At 38.1% G+C, this 19412-nt stretch overlaps 1 long non-coding RNA gene across 1 annotated transcript; it reads left to right on the top strand.

Moving 5' to 3' along the window:
- Positions 1–1098: 1098 nt before the first annotated feature.
- On the top strand, positions 1099–14830 carry LOC135287069 (uncharacterized). Its single transcript, XR_010350967.1, has 4 exons — positions 1099–1261; positions 8945–8980; positions 12529–12615; positions 13401–14830. It is a non-coding gene; the product is annotated as an uncharacterized LOC135287069 (long non-coding RNA).
- Positions 14831–19412: the final 4582 nt, after the last annotated feature.

The following is a 19412-nucleotide window of genomic DNA, read 5'->3' as shown; positions in this document are numbered from 1 at the left end:
TAATTTAATTTTTTTCCAGCATTACAGCTTGGCTTGACTTAGACTTTTAGAAAATACTGACAAAGTCACAGCAGCTCTATCAGGGACAGAGGCTGCAGCTTCCCTGGCTGATCTGCATACCAGGTACCTCCCTGGCTCTAGAAGGACTGCCATGAGTGGCATTAATGGCATTAATGGCTCTGGTTGGGGTGACATGTGCCAGTTCCTTGAAACTGCTTGAAGATGCGTGATCTTCATTCAATCAAAAAATCATAAGGATCCAATGAGATAATACAATCAATACAAGCAAGAGCAGTGATTTTTTAAGTTTTGTTGTTGATATGCTGGAAATGTTGGGATTCCTTGGCAATGAACTGTATGTTTAGATGAGGAGCAGGTTAGCATATCCAGGCTAAACATTTCTCTGAGCAAATTGGAGCTGCCTCAGTGTTTGGAGATATTTCCTAGAGAATACTGACTTGGACAATTTATCATCTTCAGCTGGCTGGCTCTTACTGTTTTCATAAACTGCTAAGTAAGAGCTTTAGGTTAAATAAGTCTTGTATATGATTATATCCACAGGGTTGATATAATTAAGACACCCGAGGAATACAAAATTTGGTAGATATTTCAGCTTTTAAAAAAAGTAGGGTCATGCACATTGGATTGTTGCGCTGGCCAAATGTTCAAGTGTGTGGCAAATTTGATTTCTTTTCCACCAACCCATTCCATCGTAATAAATATTGAATAATCGTGTTTCCAAACAAAATATTAGTTTGGGGTTTTTGGGTTTTTTTCCCCCTCTACGTTGTTGTTGATTTTAAACACAAAGTTTAGACAGGCATTGCCGGCAGCGCGCTGCCAGCCCGGTGCTCTGCTTCGCGATCTGCAGCAGAAGGCATGAACGCCACCAGATGCTGCCAAATGAGCGGGATTTATCGATGTTTAAGTGATCGATTGTGTTTGCAGCTCCAAGGGCCGGCAAGGCTGTGCTCTTCCCCGCGGCCCATCCTTCGGTGGCCAGCGGGGACGCGGGGCCTGGAGCGGCGGGCCCGCCCCGCTCCGTGAGGGGGACGGGAACTGCGGCTGCGGAGCGACCCCGCGCGGCCGCGCCGGGAACGGGGAGGCAGTCCTTGGTGTTTTATCGGGATTCGGGGAAGCATCGACGGTTCTTTTTGCCTGTGTGTTTTCACTTATGTGTGCTCATTTCCCTCGCACACCGCCCCCGCCCCCTGTCCCAGCAGCGGCTTGCACCTAGCAAAGGACACCTGACCCGCTCTCGGTTTGTATTTTATTATTTCTCCCCACGCCTCAAACTGTCAGAATAAAGAAATGTGAGCAGCGGGTCGGGTTTTCGGCATAAAGCCCCGCACAGCTGGGGAGCAGAGGTGGCTGTGCATCCCCGGGCCAGCCCAGCTGTGTCCCCAGGCTGTGTCCCCAGGCTGTGTCCCCAGGCTCTGTCCCCGGCCTGTGTCCCCAGGCTGTGTCCCAGGCTGTGTCCCCAGGCTGTGTCCCAGGCTGTGTCCCAGGCTGTGTCCCCAGGCTGTGTCCCCAGGCTGTGTCCCCAGGCTCTGTCCCCGGCCTGTGTCCCCAGGCTGTGTCCCCAGGCTCTGTCCCCAGGCTCTGTCCCCGGCCTGTGTCCCCAGGTTGTGTCCCAGGCTGTGTCCCAGGCTGTGTCCCCAGGCTGACCATCGGAGCAGCTGCGCTGCTCGGAGCATCGGGGACACCCATCCTGTCCGCTCCGTCCTGACCCACTCCTGTCCACTCTAACTTTCTATTTGCACACCGAGCAACCAAGCCTTTCTGACTTTATGGGCCTCGGGCTCTTCCTCTGCGAGGTGTGTTAAAGCAATCACAGAACTTGAGCTGAAATAGGGTTTAAGCTTTTCTGTGGTGCTTTCAAGTATTGCAGCAGCTCGATGTATTTACTACAATGGATAGAAAAATCACTTAAAAAGTAATGTTCATGTGCTCCTTGGCTTATTCTTCTGGAGACTGTGACTGCTGATATGTTAAAAATTGGAACAGAACCAGCTGATCAGGCTATGCTTTAGTGTCCACTTTACAGCATTACCGGTGTCACATTTGGGGTATGTGCATCATTGCCATCAGTTGTGTCTCGGAAAAAAAAAACCAAAAAAACTTTTGTTATCTTCATCACTTTTTGCAATACAGCACAATAAGTCACACACTGCTCAATTCCTCAACAGGAACAAGTTGTAAAAGTTTACTGCTGCAGTAAAAATAAGCGTAAATCAGCAGACTGGCTTGATTTTACTGTTTTATACTGAGAATTATCTTGAAAGCCTCTGTCTCTGTTGTTTCTGTGTCCATGGGAAAGTTGCCAAATATTATACTGCCTCTCCTACTATCATTTGCATACATTAAAACATATAAGCCAAACTCGTTTGCTATGGAATAGAAAATGTGCCCACATATAGCTCAAAGCTGGCTTGAGAGCAAGGATTTGGTACATTCTTATCTTCTTTAACAGTTACCCTAGAAGTTAATGTTCTTCTTGAACTGGAAAAGGTTTTTTTGCATAAACATCTACTGTTTGAGAAACTTGCTGTTTAAATACTGAAAGCCAGATGATGACTTTGGTCTTCCACTGAAAATTTTACAACTATAAAAGAATAGTTTTCTTTTTTTTAAATTTCTTTGAAAAAATGTCAAAAGCCTCCTTGTCTGAACATTTTCTGACTCTCTATACAGAAATCATGGTTGCTGCCTTTCAGTGTTAAATGATATGTTGTGTATAAAATCAGTTCTAATTTATTCTAAGCCTTCTGAATTATGTGCAAGGAAAAGACAGAAGTTTTCTGTTGGTTTAAGCAATGAGGTGCTTAGGTGATTTATGAAGAGAACTCGTATGTATTGCTGCTAACTCTTCTGGTTTTGTCATGAGTTTATAGTGTTTCTCTTAAGCAATCATTTCTTGGAACTGTGTAGTTTCATGATACTCCTCGCTTTTTTAAACAAAAATCTATTATGTTTTAGACATCACGCAAGTATAAATTGTTTGTGAATATAAAGTAAATTTATTTCTAAGGCTGAAAAAACCTAACCAAAAAGAGTAATGAAATATAATTAATATTTATTTTAACCAGTCTGTATTCAAATCTATTTTAGGATTTTACTGGGACTTATTCTTAGTTTTCAGCTGTTTCAGTATTGTAATTTTTATTTAGAAAAAAGTAAATAAAAATTAAAAAGTACTCACTCTCTAAGTTTTTTAATTAACTCTAAATAATTTTGAAAGAAGTGCATATAATTTAATTTTATTTTAAGACAAAAAAGACAAATTTAAACACTAGCCCTTCTTGAAACATGGACTATCACTGCCCTCTGCCCCAGCCTTAAAAAAAACCCCAATTCAACAAGAGACAAAACTGTGCAAATCACTAGCTCTAGGAACAAAGTTGCAAAATAAAAATGTAATTCAAAACAATAATTTTAAATATGTGTCAGCCTTAAAAAAGATAGGATTGCTTACTTACCTTACACAGCTCATCAGTGTAAATCAGTAAATATCTGTCAACTTTTCATTGATAAAGTATCTGTGCAAGAGAAGAAAAATAATGCAATTAATTGGTAATGTATAGCACGGAATTACTGTGGGAGGTTTTTAATTGAAAGCAAGTATGATTGCTAAACCTTGACTTAAACCATTGTCAGAGTGGTTTTGGTGAGACTGGAAAACTTCTCTTTCCACTCTCCCTGTAACTGAGAATGGCTACAGCTCCTTTGTGTTGGTGAACACCATCAGTCAGCTCCACAGTCACTGGCTGTTATTATTATTTTCTCTGGGCTAGAAATACCAAGTCTTTCCATTGCCAGAGAAAAATATAAATATTTTTTGGGTAAAATACTTTTAGACACATTTTTCCTACTGGCAGAGAAAGCTCTGAAACTGTTTGGAAGCTACAGCTAAACAGAAAAGTAAACCCTTAGTGAATTTGAAGTGCTGCTCTTATATTTGTGTGGTCACCCAAAGAGTGACCTGTGAATGGTCTTATGCCAACAGATAATCCCAAACATACAAAACCAAAATATTCTTACATATTTTGGCAAAACCCCATATATGTCACAGCATATGACAGTATAGAAACCTTTAGGTGCTGCCAAATTAAATGACTGGTTTAGTACCTGGCATAAATTTTATAACACTTCATATAGCCCCATGCTCTGAAAGATATAAGATGTCCAATTAGTCCTTCAAGTCAGAATTATTTAGGTTGGATTTCATACTGTGACTACCTAGTCAGCCACGAAACAAGGCAACCTCTCCATCTGAACCACATACAGGACTGAAAACTAAAAGCAGCACTTCTGGGTGGATTTGTTAGAGTTCTAAGACACATTTTTGGGGTTGGCAATGATTTGGCAACTCTGGAAAGGAGTAATTAACATATGGGATATTCTACTTCCAGAAGATAAGGCCAAAATTATTTTCCACTTAAAAAAAATCTCAAAGGAAATATTATTCAAAGGAAGGCCTTCTTAGATCTTGATCTTCCTATACCTAGAAATGCATAAGAATAACACAATGCCTGCCATCAGGGCAGAAACTTGAGCTTATTAGGTGAATATCCACCCTTAGGGATTAATGTAAACCAAAAAAGGATTAATAATTTCCATAGCTGCTCTCCCAGTTTTGTGAGTCACAAACTTTGAAGATGTTTATGTTCCCCTGACCAGGTCATGATTAACTTCTTTCTGCTGCTGTGTTAATAATTGAATTATCACACACTGAGTAACAATGCAAAGTAATGAAATTTTATTCATCCCTGCCCTGAATAATGAAAACTGGTTTCAAATGAAGATTGCTATCAGAATAAATATCCTAATATCCCAAAACAATATCCTAACAAACACTCTTTAATTTCTTATAGTTTTAAAAATATAAGTATTTTAGTCTTATGATGATCTTATGTTCAGCTCTAAATTTCACTCTAATAATAATTTACCCTTTAGTCACCCATTGCCAGGAAATTTAGTGTTGCAGTCTTATTGGCTGACTGACTGAAGTGGCCTTTACTGAACTGTAAGCATGACTAATTATTAGGAAAGTAGAGTGCAGAAACAGAATTTAAGTGATTTATAATATTTGAAAAACACATTTCCTATAATAACAACAGAGTTGGTTTTGCATTCATGGCCATATGAGGCAGAGAACCATTAGGGAAAAAAAAAACCAACAAAAAAAAAAAAAAAACCAAAAAACTTTAAAAAAACCCCAGTATTTACTGGAAGAGCTGAATGCCTAACAAAAAATATCACTAAGGTTAACAATCCTGCAACTTCAGTACTTAGTCATATGAGTGTGTTCTAACTGAGGTACTCCTAGCCAGAGGACATAAAAATGCTTTCTCAAACTGCTATGTGCAATTTTAACTAATAAAGCCAGTAATACAGATGGGCAAACCTCAAAAGGTTCAGAGTATGGACACTGTTCCAGTAAGCACACATGCACATTTGAGTGATTATCTCCTTTCGTGTTTGCAAAATTGGACTGGAATCCTGACAAAAGTGAGCTTTTTTCTCCAGGGATAATTCAGCACATTTAGTCCTGACTGCAAAGCAAGCTCTCTTCTCTTGGGGTAATGCAGCACTTCTGGTCATGAAAATGCAGACATGCAACTAAGGCAAAAAGGACATATACACACAGAAAAAAAATTCTTTCCTTCTGAAAAGATTGGTTATGTATCTTTTTTAATTCCCTTATCTTTAGTCTAGCAGCATAAATACTGTGGAAAATTAAAAGTAGCCTACAACTTGCATTTTCTAAAACAACATTTAAAGTAGATAAATACAAGCATGTGCATTAGGAAAAACAGAAATAAAAACAGGCTTTGGGATGAAGAGGGAAGAAAATAATTAAGTTTCATGTCTTTTTCAAGTGTTCTCCTAATGTTTGAATATTTGATACCTGAAGTTACATCAATTATCAAGACCAGGAGATTCCTAAATATACACCTATATATATATCAGGAGGCTTTTTTCCATTAAGAAAGAAAAGCTATTTTCCAAGATTTTTAATCCAAACTCACAATACTAAATGATAGTGTTAATTGAATATTGAATGAATTAGACTTTCATATAAATTTCACTTTAGCTGAAGCCAAAATTTCTAGGCAAAAAAGTGCTATTGTGGTTTTATAAAAAGAGAGAAAGAGAGAGGAAATGCTGTACAGATATAGATATTCACAAACCCAATGTGAACAAAATTATTATAGAAAAGCAGCACAAGGTAGACACTGAACCACATCTGATTAAAACTCAGGCAACACAGTATTGAGAGTCCTGTATGCAGGGACTTCTGTCTATGAAGCAAGTCTGAATATTTAGTTGTTTAGAAAATATTTTATTTGTTTCACAAAAAGCAATGAAAAATAATGTTTGATACCAGCTCCATAGAAATTTGTAAGATCCAAGATGTTCACCTAATTGTAGGCACTGAACTAAGCCAGGAAATTCAGGTGCGAGACTTGTCAGAATCCCTCAGTCCATAGGAAAATAAAGGAGACGGAATGTCTCTGTACAGGCACTTCCCTTTCCAGATAATTTGAAAGGAAGTGTTTTCATATGTTAAATAATCAACTGTAATTGCTTATGACTATAATGTTTATGCTGTTTGAATGTATGCTGACATATTTGTATCTGGTTGTATAAACCTGTCCTCAAAGGAAATTTGGAATTCCTGCCCTGGAACTAAACACATGTAAACTGCTCCAGTCAACATGGGTGTTTTATTTCTCTCCCCTTCTGAGAGATATAGGTGATTCAAGAGGAGTGCTTAGGAAAAATGCATCCACAACATTAAAAGTCTGTCAGCTTGTGACCTCAGTGATGCTGCGCAACTTCTATATAATCATGAGACCATTACACTCAAACAGCAAATATAATAAGGTGGGACAGATTATTTGGAAGAAGTTTCAAAAAAATTGAACAAAGCTGCATAGCCAGAACAATGTCTTTTGTGGTTAAAGCTTGAAAAATATTTTTAGGGTACTGGTGTTTTATGAGGACTTGAGGACAAATGGCTCATGTCTGATACAAAACAGGCTGGGAGTCTGGTCGATGTAAAAATCAAAATTGTGGGGGGATGGAAACAAAGCAGCACACCAGGAAAAACATCTTTGCAAAGTTATCCTGAATTGCTATTCAGAGGCATAGCCTGAGTGTGACTGTCTAAGGGAAAAAACTAAGGTAACTGAGAAGGGAAAGAGTGAGAGTCTGGGTGGAAATGAGAGTATATGAAATGCTGCATCTTTAAGAAGTTATTTAGAAACACATCTTTGAGAATTAAGCATACCATTACCCTGGTAAAAGGATCTAGTGGAAAACCTACTGGAGAATTTTCCCAGCCTGCAGTGATTTGCAGGATGGTTCAGTCCTGTTTAGCATAATCAAGCAGAAGTTAGTCCAAGTGAGGGCTTGGAGTAGCACATTTTTAGCCCTGCTGTGCCTGAGTTCATAGCTAAAGAGCTGTGAGGAGGCATCAGAGACAGTCTGAGACTGCACTGAACAGGAGCAGTCCAAACCGTGTCTTTACAGATCATCAGCAGAGATGGAAATCAAATTTAAGTATGAAATCATCCAAGGAGGTGTGAAGCATGAAAAGGAGCCCAGAACCAGAGCCCTGTGCAGCAGTTTGTAATGAAAGGTGAAGGGAAGAATTAAAGCATTCAAGGTTCACATAGTGAGAACCATTTGAATCATAGATGGAGACACCGGGGAGAATGACATTAAGGATATTACCATCCAACATGGTTTTTGGAAGAAGGACTTGTGTCAAAATCACCAAAGTCTAAATGAATGTCTAAATTCAGCATCACTTGTGTGGTTTGGATATGGAAACTTGGTCAGTTTGGGAAAAAGTGATGCAGTGGAATATATAAAGAACAGGAACTGGGTTACTGTGAATTTCCTCTGGCAGGAAGAGATGGAGAAAGGAATGGCAAGGAAGGAAAGAGGGACAGAAAGATTTTTGGCAATGGAAGGTTTTTGATCTTATTTGTAATGTAAAGTTGAAGTCACAGAAGCAAGGAGGCCCCCCTGGAGCTCGGAGGGAGCCACTCTTCTTTCATCTAAGGGACAAAGAAGAAAGTGAGCTGGTCACCAGCAATGAGGCAGATGCTGAGACAGAGGGAGCTCTTTGATGTCTGTATAGGAAAGATACTAAAAAGTATTGCTTTTTCTGTGATAGCTTTGTGAGAAGAAAAACTAAAAATGTACATAGAAAACAAAGACATCTCAAAAAGACTCTGCAAAATAAGATACACAGATTTGGGGAGAAATTTGAAATTGGCAGATGGGTTGGTGTGTTATGCACACTTCTCAGTGGTACATCACTGCATGCGTATGTGAAGGCAGCCTGGACAACCTGGATGCTTTTTTAGTGTCTGGATGTGCCTCCCATCCAGAGCCTGAAATTTCTAAAAAAATGAACGGGTAACAACTTTCAAAAGCAACTCTGTCAAATCTGTGAATGCTATTAAAAAAAATTAAAAATAAATAAATTGAAAAGTAGGTTTCTGATGGCATGGAAAACTTATGAAAAAGAAATCAACTCTACAGCTGCTTCATATTAACACTATCTTCAGGAGATTTTATAAGCTGTAAAATAGAACATGCCAACATTGTCAGTTATAATTAAGCTTCCTTTTCAAGATTCCTTTAAAAGCATAGACATAAAATTTCTACACCAAAGGTGAATAATAGTCTTTTTATAAGTCTTTCGGACATAAAATTATTTTGATGTTTAAGGGCAAATTATTTTAAGGACCAAAAGAACCCGTGGACTCTTCTAAAGTTCAGTGTCATGGCTATTATTTAAAATATAATATAAAAGAACATTTCTTACTGTAAATTAACTTAGGTGACCTAAAGTTCATGAAATTACAAGAAATTACATCAATGAAGGTCCTGGGCTTTACCTTTACTATTCCTTCATTTCTAGCTTTGTTTCAAAGAGAAAAGGATCCTCTACTCTAAGGTAAGATGTGTCTTCTGTACATTTCAAGGGCATTTTCTTCTTTTCAAGCATCTGGTTTTTTTAGAAGGCTCAATTTTACCTTTGGAATTGCATGGGGAAATAAAATTTATCTTTAACCAAAGACTCATTACTCCTGCGTATTATTAGGTGCATACAAAATGTAAAATTTTCTTGGCTCACCTCACATACTAATTTCAATACAAAGTTCTGCCTCTACAGAAGCATTTTTATCCTGTAATTTTGAACTTCAAATTTTATAGTTTTCATCTGGCAGGAGCTTAACCGAAATTGAATTTTGAAATTCCCACAGATCTCATTACGAAAAACTCATTTTGTTCTGAACAAGAAATAAATTAAGAAAAATCACTACTGTAAGACTTGCACTGATGTCACCCAGTTCCATTATAAACCTTTCATTTGTAATTGAAAATTCTCAGATCCAAAGACTGACCTGTTTAAAGCTTCCAAATATAGTCAGGGCTACTTTCTAAGGTCTTCTTTGCATCTTCTCATTCTTTAGACTTTTTTAATAAATAATGCCTATTTCCTAAAAAAAATAAATAAAATAAAACAAAATTAAAAGATTGATAATCCAAACTTAAATTTCCTTCACATATTTGTAAGTGATAACAGGCACAAGAAGTATCTATGCTATCAACTGATGGAATGAAGAGAACTTTATTTTTTTGTGTGTTGTATACTGTTTTTAGCCTAAACTATTGAAGAGAACAAATGAGTTACCTATGAATCACTCAAGGCAGTGTGGGAAGTAAAGGCAGTTCCTGATTTTAATTCCCATGCAAACTCACTATTTTCCTGTGTTCTTGTAAGCCATATGTTACATAAGATGATTCCTGTCCAGAGCATATGTTTTAAAATGAGACCATTTTCAAACATCAGACACAGCCTATGGCTGCAGACCACACATATATCAAAATTAGGTAATTCACTGCTGATATCTAGTAACAAAATGGGGAAACCCTCCCCCACACTTTTTATATCTTTAGTCAATCACACGTCAGGAATTTATTGTTTTCATTTAACTTTTTCTCTTTTGGAAAGAGGAAAAGATAAGGACAGGTTACTCTCTGAGAGCAGTCTGTTTATTTAAATCAATGCGCCCCACTACAGATCTGATTCCCAGGCTTGCATTTTATAGACAAAAAAAAAAATCATTTGAATTACTATAGAGCTTAGGGGGTTGAGCTGGATCCACCTTTCTCAGGCCATGCCTCCCCAGCTGGGCACTGTCAGATTCAAGATTTTAGTAGAACTAATTAGCTCAATCACAGCATGAGTTAATGCAACTGGATGGGCTTCAAACTGAAGCTACCTTCCACCCATCTGTCTCGAAGAGGGGGCAGAGAACTGAGCTCTGCCTGTGTGCTGCCTTGCCTTAAGCCTCCAGCACTGGTTTGCCTCCAGCTTCACACTCCAATTCATAGTGTGAAACTAAAAGTGGGAAAATCTAAATAGGCTACAAAGATAAAAAAGTAACTTGGTGTTGTTTAGGTTCACTTGCCATCCAATGCACCACTTCCCACTCTTTGTTTTAGATTAATTGAAAGTACAAACTTTGGTCACTCTCATAACTGCATTGCACAGCCAGTGCCTATTTCTGTGCATAATTTTCAAAGTCTACATTTGCTGTGAAGTGAGAGACGGAACAGGTTTATTTCAAGCAGACGACAACTGTAATGACTTGCCTTTAGCTAGAGAAAAATTTCAGTGCATGTTAATGCATTAATTTGAGTGGCTGGGACTAAAGCTAAAACAAGTATTTGCAACTGTACTAATGGCTGGATAGCAGTTCTTCACTGAACTAATTATACTGCCAGGGGCTTTAGTCTCAGGAGGGTCAAACAGAAGTCGTAAACACAACTAAAATGAGGAGCATAATCAGCTGCTGCTGTGGAAGAGAAGGAAAATCAAGAATTTGATTCTGCTGGCTCTTAGACTTAGAATTTTAGCTCTCTTGATTACCTCGGGCTCTTTTTCATACCCCTGGGAATATGTCATGGAAATAGAGCAAGGAGGAGGGGAGCAAGGGCAGAACAGGCAATCTGACCTCCATCTAGGACTGTGAGAGCCCCCCCACTATGTGAGTCTGGGCAGGGCTGGGAATGTGCTGACTCCATCTACTGTCCCTGGCCAATGTAATGGGGATCTCTGATATTCCCTTCACATTTGTCAAGGTCTCCAGGATAAGAGATCGGTAACTTCCTTCCCACAAGGAGTACAATGGTCTCTGAACAACAGCTGCATTCATAAGTGGAAGTTATTTGAGATTTAATTGAGATTTGTAAAATTCTCTGGAGTCTTAAATCCATTAGCACAGCTTACGCTGAAAAGTAATTGACAGCACTTTGTCTGACAGCACCAGTCAGGCTCTTCTCCTCCTCCTCCTCTTCCTCCTTGCTCAGGGCCACATCTCAGTGCAAACAGCAACACTTGCCATGGCTTGTGGTCCTACAAAGAGCAGCGAGCGTGTAGCTCAAACAGCCCTACTGTTGCAAGAGGCAATGCTACAGCTGCACAGCCCTGACCACAGCTCCACCAGAGGGGTTTTGTTTCCCATCCTCCTCCTTCCCTTCCATGAGTAGCTGGGCTGCAATCTGAGACAAATAGTTGCACTGTGTCTGCTCGCTGCATGAGCCGAGGTGAGCTGGGGAATGGTGGCTGCCAGGTTCCAGATTGATGGCGTGTCGAAACCCCAGAGCAAGATATGTTGGCAGCAAAGTGATCCTCCATGGGGAATCCAGCATAATATGCTTTCCAGATTTCTGGGCCAGCTTCCAACTTCTCACTCCTGTGTAAGCAACAACTATCCCTCATGAGGGAGAAGAAGGGCCCTTGCACTTGCTGCTGCTGATTGCCCTAATAAATGTGTTTAACATATGTATGTTTATAAAGCAGCCATAGGGAAGCAATTTGACTACCTCTTTCCACATATATCTTCCTTCTGCCTGCCTGAGGGCTGGCACGATGCCAGCCTGAAGACAATGCAGTATAAACTTGACAGCCATCTATTCGTGCATATGGACGGACAGAACACTGTTCCTTTGAGATTACTCCTCCTATGCTAAGCACGCTGCCAAAGGAAATTACAATACACTTTCCATTTTATGGTGCAGATAATCAATGTTACAATATTCATGTTATCCCCGAATATTGGATTTTTTTTTTTTTTTGTTCTTGAGAAAAACTGAGCTGTTGTGACTTTAGAACACTGTAGGTCTGTACCAGTTCCCCTGACTGCCGTGCAAGATCTCAAAAGGCAATAGTTACATTTCTCAGGATACTTTGTCTTGGGTATTGCTATGTTCAGCCAAATTTAAATTTCTCTGTCTTTTAAGCAAAGGCTAATTGAAGCTTCTCTCCAAACTCTGCATCCATTTGACCAAGTCATGACAACTGCCTGTACTTGGTTTTGGCTTCTGAATAATTCTTTGATGAAATATTAAAAAAAATAAACAAAGTATATATCTTAAATTAGGGTAAAATGAATTAGTTATCTTGAAACTGGCAGATGATTTTTTTTTTTGTAGGTGTTTACAGTGCTCTGATTAAGAAATTAAGGCATACCCTAACCTCAGAGATTAAAATGTGCAGCCTGTGCTACAGTCACCATAGAGGTACAAACATCTCCAAAAGCTGAATCATACCTCTGGAGATACAAGTCTAGGATGATTTAGATACAAGAGAGGATGAAATATCTTCTGTGAGGAAATTTTTTCCATTGACTCTGGAACACTAGAGTCCTGTATTTTTGACAAATAAAATTGTTTGAGGCTAATTCAACCCTAGAGCTGTACTAAATGTATAAGAGTTGCCTAAATTTAGCAGATCCTGATAAATACTACTTGCAAAGAATCTTCCCATTATTCACCTTAGGAGCTCTTGGGATTACCCTACAGGTAGCCCCAGGGTTGAGTAATGAGGCAGCATTTTAAGAAAGCAGTCTAAGATGAACCTCCTTCTTTAAAGAATTACTTGCTTAAGCCTGCTTGCCACTGTTACATCAATTTATCATAATTCATTAAAGTAGCAATGACACTGTGTTGGAAAACAGCCCTACCAAGTATGACACTGGGAGATGTGACTGGAAAATAAAGAATAAATACCAAAATCAGAGCTGGAAACTTTATCTTGAACTATATAATGTGCACACTAAGAGATTTGTGGACTTGCTTAGCCAGGGAAAGGTGACAACAAGAACCCATTAAAATGACCTCCAAGTATGGAATAGCTTTTTTCCCTCTGATACAGGAGTTAAATCCTGAGCCTATCTCATGAGTTGATACTGTGATTTTATATATATATACACACATAAATATATATATGAGTTGATACTGTGATACTTAAGGCAAACTGTGCTTTGTGTGAACTAAGACACTGCTTTCTTTAAATTCTGTTTAAGGGAAAGGACATCTGCAACGTGAGTATGTCTCTCCAGGTAGGCAAGGTACCAGTATGAGCAAATGGTACTCAGACTGCAGTCTGAGGGAGGTGTCAATATGCTCTGAGATATGACTGACCTCCTGGATTTATCAAAGAAGCACTGAAATTACTTTTCTCTCCTTCTCTGCTTTCCAGTTCTATGTTTTCACGAAGTCTGACATTTTTTACATATATATATATATATATATATATGTACTTTTTCCCCCTAGTCTTCAGGTTAAATTTAGAGTTATTACCTTTCTCTTCAGCATACCTTGAAGTGAAGAAGTTCCTACAGAACAGTTGATTGACCTTTGTAATACTTAGGAAAACAAGAGTGAAATGAGGAAGCTGTTATAGGTTAGACATACAGCTCTATTCTGTTGTTCAAATCCCTACAGAGAACAGAAGCATGGAAAAGAATATAAAAGATGTTTAAATATTGGCTTCCTCCTTGGTCATTTAATACTAAAGTCTGGAAATTGTCCTGTTACTTTCCATGTGTGACAAATGGTGTGGGGATGCTAACATGAATTAGAAGTAGAAGAAAAATAAAAACATATATGTAGAAATTATTTAAAATGTTCTTCTTGCTATTTTTGAAAAGAAAAATATTGTCTTGAGTGAGTGGGTTCACAAATAAATATTAACAAGTTTTAAATTTAATAACAATTGTTTGAACATTCTTTTGCTCTTTAGAAAAAGGGACAATTTATGGAGATATTGTCAAACATATTTTTAATCAGTACACATCCTTGTTGTCTATATTAAATGAATGCTTAAGCAATAGGAGTTTGAATAGAACTACATTACACTGAAATACATTTATATAGTACTATAAGTGACATTGTGCTCCTCTCAGGTTCATCACCAAAAGCATGAAATAGACTATGAGCTTTTGGGTTATGAATGTAGTTTGTCCACACTTAATGTACTGTACCTTTTTCTTCTGGACCAATGTATTTTCTGGGAATACCGAAAACAATTGAATATTGCCACAAATTTGTAAATGAATGGGTTATTAAGATATTTTATTTTATAGACACCTTTCCTTATTTATTGATTTCTCTCACAAATCTTGACAATTTTTTTGCATTTGCTGTTTAATAATGACCAGTTTCACTGAGTGTTGTAGTTTAATCCCAGCCCCACACAGCCACTCCCTCCCTCCTCCCTGGTGGGACAGGGAGAGAATTGGAAGTGCAAAAGTGAGAAAACTCCTGGGTTGAGGCAAAGACAGTTTAACAAGTAAAGCAAAAACTGTGTGCACAAGCAAAGCAGAACAAGGAATTCATTCACCATTTCCCATGGGCAGGCAGCTGTTCAGCCACCCCCAGGACAGCAGGGCTCCATCTCACGTAATGGTGATTTGGGATTACAACACCAAAATTCTGCATGCACACACACACACACACACAGGGCTTTCTCCTTTTCCTCCTTTCTCCCTCAGCTTTATGCAGTGATCACGGAGCCATATGGTCTGGGACACCCCTTTGGTCAGCTGTCCCAGCTGTGTCCCCTCCCAGTCTCTTGTGCACCCCACTCTCCTCACTGTGGGCGTGCAGTGAGAGGCAGAGCTCAGAGTCACTCAGGAGTGCTGGAGTTCTCTCTGCAGCTCAGCAGTAACCACAACATCCCTGAATCATCAGCACTGCTTCCAGCACAAATCCAAAACACAGCCCCATACCAGCTACTGGGAAGAAAATTAACTCTACCCCAGCCAAAACTAGCAGGCTGTGCTACTCCAGCAAAGCTCTGCTGAGTCACATGAAAAATGATTTATATGTACTGTGCAAACCATCCTCATCTCACAAAGAGAGCCACCTTCCTGTTTTCCTGTTATTAACTAAATGTCCTGAATATTTTTTTTAAAAATTTGCTTGTGTGTATATATATATATATATATATATATATATACACACACACACGTTTATATAGTCATCATACCTGAAATTCTGCAGAGCTGTTTCAAAATCTGAATTGGAAATGAAGTGTTTGTTTTCAAAGAGAAATTGATACACAGAGATGTAAACATAAATCTGACCATACTGCAAGAAAATTAATGTAGTTCTTAATATGCTTTACTTTGAATGACAGGCCATTTCTGTTTGACAACTCAGTCTTTAGTAATGTTTTCAAAGTATTCATTAGTGACACAGAGCTAGCTTAAAGCTTAAAACCATGTCCTTGCCCCAGTGACACTGTTTTAGGAGGTGAAGTAACTAATAAAAAGTAAGAAAGAGGAAAACCCCCTATTTGTAGCCATTATTAATGGCAAAATCTGTTTCTGTTTAAGTATCTCTCACTGCATATTGTATGTGAAAAAATGCAAGACAATTATTCCACATTCAGAAACGTTTCACCTCTGGGAAAACACTCAGCAGTGGCCATATTTTTCTACTGTTTTTTTCTTTAAGAATGTGAGAGATATTTTCCATATTTGTCAAAACTGTCTGTATTATTTTTGCTGTACTTTTTGCTGTAACACTCAGCTATATATTTGCCATGGAAGGATTCTTGACCTTGGGATAACATCTGAAAGTCTAATACAGCAATGTCCTGAAGGCACTCAGTCATTGGAATCTGCAGTGGACTTTAATGCTAAACTTTTTTTTTAATCTTTTGGAAACATAAGTATTTTCTGCTATGAAATCTTTTCTTTATATGCCATTAAAATCTCTCATTATTTAAAAATACATGTTATTTGTATTTTAGTGCAAACCTAAAATTCATGTACTTTCCAGTTTAAAAACAATTACTCTTTAATTAAACAAGAATGAATGCTATAAGCTATTTCACTTTCTAGCAGATCTAATATATCTCAGAGAAAAAGAAGTTTTCTATTTCTGTATTTCAAATCTGAAAAAGACATTTGCAGAAGGATTAAAATATCTGAAGTGCTGGCCAAAATATGTTGTGTTTCAATATACAGAGTATCTTGAAATCCTCCTGGCTCCATTGAAAGCTAGTAGATGGAACTTTGCTAGACTGGCATTTCTGCAAAAAGTATGCACTGGAGTAATTTCTGTGATAAACTGCTAATGAAAAGCTTGTGATTTAGTCATCTTGCACCATGAAGAGCCTTATACTGAAAGGAAAAGGGAAAAAGTCAGTAGCAGAGTTTTACTTGCTCAGCAATCACAGAAAGAGCAGCCTGATGTGTCAAAAAGGAGTTTCTCCCTTATTCTATATCCTGAACTAACAAATGGCAGCGTGGCAAAGAGCACACGTTAAGTAAATGTATTAATTCTGGCATGCCAAAATTCTAATGTCTATAATTTAAATTTGGGGTCTTTATGGTAGGTTGGTTTTGTTTATTGGTTAGTGGTTTTTTATTTTATTTTGTTGCGAGTGTTTTTGTGGGTTTTTTCTTCCCCCAAAAAATCATAACAGAGAAGAATTGTATCAATGCCTCACAATGTAAGAAATTATTCCTGTGTAAAAAAGTGCTTTACTTTCTCAAAATGTTGTCTACCAGAGTAGAAAGAGTGGGTTTTATTGAATGTATCTTTTGCAAAGTTCAAAATCCTCTTTCACTTACTATGGAAATAAGTACAAATTTATTGTTCTGTTGTATTTCCCCAAAGGAATAACTAATTTGCCAATATCATGAGGGAAAGAAAAAGAGGGAAATATTATCTATCTGATATTTCTTTAATCTTCATTTCTTTCTGAAATTATGATATAAATATAAGCTGACAGGTAGAAATTCGTGAAGAAATTGGAGTAGACAGGGAGTGGAAGCTAAGGGGAGGTGATTTAAATTTACTAGGATTTATGTTCATTTGTCATTTTAGCAAGGATATCGGTATGTGTTTTAAAGCTGACATATAGGGGAACTCACTTATTGTAAAGGTAAGGAACCACAATCCATTTCCGCTGTTACATAAACCACTATATGTTTTAAATGCTTAATAGAAAAAAAGCTGTCAGCAGAATAACAGCCAATGGCATCTAGACTAAAATTGTATCATGTCTGACCATTTAAAATTAGATTAATAGTAACCTTCAGGTCTAATGCTTTCTTTAATATCTTAGAACAGCCATAAAGTATGGAGACTTACTTTGTATGAAAAGAGGAATAAAGCATATTTTTGCCTGTGTGGGTGCTTGTTTCAGAGTCAGTCACAAGTAAACTTATCCTGCTCTGTACTGTTTAACCCTAACTCAGTTTTCCTAAAAAAAAAAAAAATAAATAAATAGATGAGTTGTTTTTGGATGATATATATTGACGTTACACATGTATTGTGATATTGCAGGAGGCAATATAACATCATAAGACAAAAAGAAGAAAAGGACATGGCTATACTTAGCCAGTAATTCATAGCAGAGCTATGATGAATTCTGCCTCTCCACCACATAAAACAATTCTGTCAAGGTCATGTTTTATCACGTGGATTCAGAGCTCCTTCCTGCTTAGTTTATCCAAACAACCACTGCTGACACAGCCCACTGCATTTGCTGGGTTCTGGATTAGGCTGGGGATGGCCACATGGCTGACAGACACTCCTTGCAATACTTATGTTTTTTGAAGTGAATGATAGAACTTTTTCTTCCTGCTTCAAGCCACCCTCAAAAAATGGTAATTCCAGAAATGCAAGAGGTATTTGTGTGCCAAGAAGATACAGTCCAATGCAGGGAATGTCAAATGTGTTGGCAGAATGAATAAATATGTATCCACATAGCTTGCACAGTGAAATACAGGCTTAAACAGAAAAATCTGAAGTGATCTCTATATTCACTTGGTCTTAACTTCTAAACAAAATGTGTAACTTGTACAAAATATTTTAAAATATTACTTTAAAATGCTCAATTGTCTGAAATATAAGAGATTAGTCATCCATTTCTAAGAAACAGATTATTTCTCTGAAATCTTCCTGTCTTATTTTTTATTTATACTCTACCCCAGATTTGATGAGACTGTCAAATATTGGCCTTATGTAAAAGAATTGGCAAAATTTAAAAGGAGGAAAGTAATCCTATAATAGAAACAGAATTTCTCCTTTAAGTCCCATGTATTATATGACTCTAAGGTTCACATTTCTCTAATCCTCTCTCTTTTTCTGCATTTGATTTTTGTGATTGATGAAACAACTTCAGTTACACAAAATATTTATTCTCTCAGTTTCTCATTTCTAACTTCATATCGGAGAGAGGGGAGTGAAGGAGAAGAAAAGATCTGAATTATGTAGAAAGATAAACTAACCAGCAGCCCCTAGAGTGCTCTCATGACATCCACATTTTACTCAGTTATCTTTTTATTTTCTAAAAAAGGCTTTTTTCACTGAAATAGCTGCCCGTGTGCCTTTCAGCAGGCAAATGGCCTTGTAGCCAACACACAAAAGCCTAATCACATTTCTCCTCTTGCTCTTTAGTGAGGTCCTAAGTTGAGATAAATGTGATCTGTGGCAGATGGCTGCAGAGCTAACGAAGCCCAGGTCAGTGTGAGACTGAGTGAGAGCTGTGACCAGACAAGGTCAGGAGCCTGGCCCCAATTCTGCTAATAGCAGCACGGAGCTCTGCTGCTGTTCTGGCACAGTGGCAAAACTCAGCCCTCAGCTCAGGCACATATGCTGGGAAGAGCTTTCTTCACCTGAGCTCTTTTAATAACCCTCCATCACTATGAAATATCTGACCACTGGGGACTTGCCTGGCAAGTCTAACAAATTAGGGCTGCCTTTACAAGTAAACAGCTATGCCTGCCAGTGATTTCCATCTGTCCAGCACTGCCAGGTTCATTATGAGCATCAGGAGATGGAGTTAAACAGATGGCAGGAAATGTGCTTGGCCCTTGCACTCAGGAGAAGAGGACAAGAGGCAATTGCTTTGCATAACATCCCTTTCCCTTCATTACTTCACATTATAATATGTAAATAGTCACCCCAGGAGGAATTTAAAAAGCACTTAGCATTGAAATATAAGGGTGCTACATGGAGAGAGAGAGAGAAAGGAAGGGATGAAGTTTCCACTGTTTGCAAACCAGCATTTGCTT

The sequence above is a fragment of the Passer domesticus genome, chromosome 1 (assembly GCF_036417665.1).
Source record: "Passer domesticus isolate bPasDom1 chromosome 1, bPasDom1.hap1, whole genome shotgun sequence".
NCBI lineage: Eukaryota > Metazoa > Chordata > Aves > Passeriformes > Passeridae > Passer > Passer domesticus.
This window is presented reverse-complemented; position numbering and strand designations above follow the sequence as displayed.